At 36.9% G+C, this 3,933-nt stretch overlaps 1 long non-coding RNA gene across 1 annotated transcript; it reads right to left on the minus strand.

Annotated features, from left to right (window-relative positions):
* Window positions 1–2,217: 2,217 nt before the first annotated feature.
* LOC149139906 (uncharacterized) lies at window positions 2,218–3,177 on the minus strand. Its single transcript, XR_016264657.1, has 2 exons — window positions 2,704–3,177; window positions 2,218–2,608 (listed from the first exon to the last, which is right to left on the minus strand). It is a non-coding gene; the product is annotated as an uncharacterized LOC149139906 (long non-coding RNA).
* Between the last annotated feature and the right edge of the window lie 756 nt (window positions 3,178–3,933).

Genomic DNA, 3,933 nt, shown 5'->3' on the forward strand with positions numbered 1-3,933 from the left:
ACCAACTCGCCTTACCCAGCCATATTCGTGTGCACAACATCTTTCATGTTTCGGTGTTGAAAAAATATGTTTATGATCCTAAACATATAATTAATGGGCAAGACATACAGGTAAATGATTTTATAATCTGCCAAAATAAAATATTAATAGCTCAAGGAACTGACTAAAGTATTTTTTTTTTGTAGGTCGAACCGGAAGGTGAGTTCTTGGTTGAACCTCTGGTTATACTCAATCAGAGAGAAGTAATGCCGCGGAACGAGTCATCACCCAGATTAAAGTGCAATGGCAGCACTTTGGTCTGGAAGAGGCCACCTGGGAAGATGAGCAGGTCATGAGGGAAGCTTTTCTGGGTTTGTTTCCAGCAGGACAACATCGGGACGATGTTTGATTTCAGAAGGGGGAGATGTGATGTTCCCAGGAAAAACTGTAATAATTTTATTTACTAAAGTAAAAACAAAAGACTGGATTTTTATTATTTTATACCATTTGAACTATTTATTAAATTTTGTTAATTGAAAATGAAAATTAATTGGGAGTAGCCCCACGGGGTAGGCGAGTTGGTAATCACATTGCGGTGAAGTTCGTTTGCAAGGCGGGCTCTGTACTGAAGGTCACGAGTTCAAATCCCCGGACTAACCCGGAGCTGTGGAGAGGGGCGGACGCAGTCTCCCAGGGGTTATAGTGGGGGCGGCCAGAATCGACCCCGTGTTACGCGAGTTGCGAGGCTGTCCCAGTTGCCGATTCCCCTGTCAGCCAAAAAAAAAAAGGAAAATTAATTGGGAGTGTTAACAAATCTTGTAAATCTCTTTCATATCAAGAATTTGGGGAATAGGTAGTTACCTAACCCTAACTACTTTTCTTGATTATAATTCTCCAATAAAGAATTAAGAGGGTAATGAAGAAGTACCTAAGAGAATAACTTGGAGAGCAAAAAAGAAGGAAATTTTGCCGTGCTGGAAGGGTAGATGGAAAAGAGAGCTAAGTCTGGTGATGACCAGATAGCTTGGATGTTGTGACTGTTAAGTCTTGCAAGGAAACATCAGTCTTGTGAGAAAGAGCTTGGGGGGAGACCTGGCTTGAAAGCAAGTCTCATGGTTGGGAGGATAAATCTGTGAAGTAAAAAGAGACTTCCATAGCTCACTGATTTAAGTCTGTTTATAGGTAATCACTGAGTCCTTATGTTACTTTAAGCATTTAACAATGTATATAGTAACCCTTGTATTAGAGAAATTGGTCTAAGGGCAGGACTGTAGTAAATAGATAAAAGCATCAATAAAAGAGAACTAGTTGAATTCATGTTGTTTAAAAGAGGAAAAACTGTAGAGGCTATTAACCAGAAAGAAACAATATTATGGGAAATTACAAACTAAACTGAGAGATACATTTCTATGTGTATTTAAAGTAGGGAAAGATGTCACTGTAATAAATATAACTAGTTTTGTGACCATGAACAAACCACGATACATGCACTACTAAATACTTAGTAAGTGAAAGAGTATATTTCTAAATAAAACAACATACTGCGATAAGGATCTTTAAATGACATAACTAGATAACTAATACATTTACCGGTCAAGATTTTCTGGACAATACTAGAAAATCATGTAGCATTGTTGCTAATAGACAGAAAAGATTATTTAAAATCAAAGTGACCAACAACAAAGAGAAACCCTCACGGCTAGGCTGGGGAGTTACAATAATTCCTAAGCACAAGAAAATTACAACTAAAATCATATAACTGAAATATAAAACCATTCTGGAAGTGTTGTTTCAACCTTGATGAAGGTAGGACAACCGACCAAAGAATTCCTAGTATATGTCAATAAGATGGAGCCGTCGGATGGGGATTTCCCCAAGTGGGATTTTCCCTTTGCCTCGACCCGTATGCAAACCAATAGAAAGCTCCAAGAGCACAGAGAAAGCACCACCTCTTCGTGGGTCAAGTCCCTGTTAAACAAAGAATCTATGATACAAATGATATAGGAAAATCTAGTTCCGAGAGTAAGAAATCAAGAGGTTCCACCCTGCTAGCTAAAGATTTAATAGCAGCAATCGAACCAAGAAGAATGAAACCCTCCGGGATAAAAACCCTAATCCAAGAACTTGCGAACAGAGCCTTCGTAAAGGCAAAAATAGCAGAAGTATGAAATAAAATCAAATACGAATTGAACATTGAACCATGAGTATCTAGACCAAAGCAAATTCAAAAGACAGAGATGCAGAACATAGTTAATTGCATAAATTGCTCAAGTTAAAATACAATTGTGTATCTGTCAAAATGGAGAAAAACCCTCTTTAACTCAAAGTTATAGTAATTCTTTACATCAAAGGAAAACCGCCATTTGGAGTTCGGCTTCATAAATTATACCTGAAGCCTAGTAGCGGATAACACTCATATAGGACCATATTAAACTAAAAAAAAAAAAAACATAACCCTCTCTGGTTTACAACATTTAGAAGAAATTGACCTTTCCAGAACCCTTAGAGTCGAAAAGGGGCAAGCACATACCTGAAACCCCTACACAAAATAGGACATAGCACCATGATAGTGCATCGAAGGCAGTGCCTCATTTCATAGCCCGGAGCACCAACGAACCTCCGAAGTCACCTGCAACCAAAACCATAAAACACAATCATTTAGAAACTGTAAGTGAAGATACAAACCCAATAGTAAAACTTCTCAGTCAATTAACTTATGGGTACCTGTCAGGGATGTGTGGCGGACCAGGTTCCCCGCTGAAAATGAACCAGGGGTATCGCTCTCTAGTCGCAAAGGAGTCGCTCGGGGAGCCTGTAAGGGTTCACAAGTTAACCTGTCCGCTCAAGGTCATCACCAAGCATTTGTGCACCAAAAATTCAACAAGTGAAATCGTAAACTCACCCCTTGGTTAACCCAAGGTGCAAAGAGGAGTTTCCACCGTCGAATGAATACGAGACAATCAAACCGTTGATGAATCAAGGATGCCGAGGAGGAACGACCAACTGGCAAATGGATAACAGACAGGCCGAGGACTGCTCCCGCCAAGGCTCGGGAGTACCAAAGACATTAAGTTAAAATTAATGTGAAGCTCTGTCAAACTATAAATATTAATATATGAAGTATAGAGATAATCCAACAACGAATAATGTGACAAATATAGTAACTCGAACCATCAATATTTAAAGTCATAATGTTGATAATATTACTCGTAATTTATAAACAAGTGCAATCAGAGATTTATATAATGTTTGGAATGATTGGTATTGTTTTATATATAAAGTGCAATGAATATATAAAACTATTGTACTCCATATAATTATAAGATTTACTATAAGACAATGCAGATAAAGTGATAGATAAAGTGATTTTTTTTTAATTGGATATATGACAGAGAAACATCTATAAAAATATATATATACAATATCTATTGGAGTTGTCTATAATGCGACTTTTTGAAGATTCCGGTGACGGAATCCGGCGAAGAAATTGAGGTTAAATCTTGATTTCTTGCAGTTAAAATGGTTTTTTAACTGCATATTTGGATTCAGCACCCTGAAAAACCCCTGGGACGCTTTCATTATGCAGAAACTAGCTATCAAACTTGCGATTCCAATAATTCTTGCCGGATTTCGACCGGAAAAATCCACCGAAAAAGCTTTCAAAAAGTCGCGTTATAGACAACTCCATATCTATTTATGCTATATACTAATCTATCTTTGATTAATAAAAATATTTCTCACCCACCCCAAAAAAATACTATAAATATTTTTTAACTTGCAAAAAGAAATCTACGTTTCAAATATTTTAATATCTCATAAGATGATTATTTTCAACCAACATGAATGCTAAATAAATTTCCTTTTCCAAATAATTATAAGTAAAGAAAGGCATCGGTACGTTCAAGTGGTCCTCGTTGTCATTCAACTTCATTTAAAAGTTTGTTTTTATTTTAT

The sequence above is a fragment of the Pinus tabuliformis genome, chromosome X, assembly GCF_031772625.1.
Source record: "Pinus tabuliformis cultivar Carrire ecotype Pingquan chromosome X, CPIR1, whole genome shotgun sequence".
NCBI classification, from domain to species: domain Eukaryota; kingdom Viridiplantae; phylum Streptophyta; class Pinopsida; order Pinales; family Pinaceae; genus Pinus; species Pinus tabuliformis.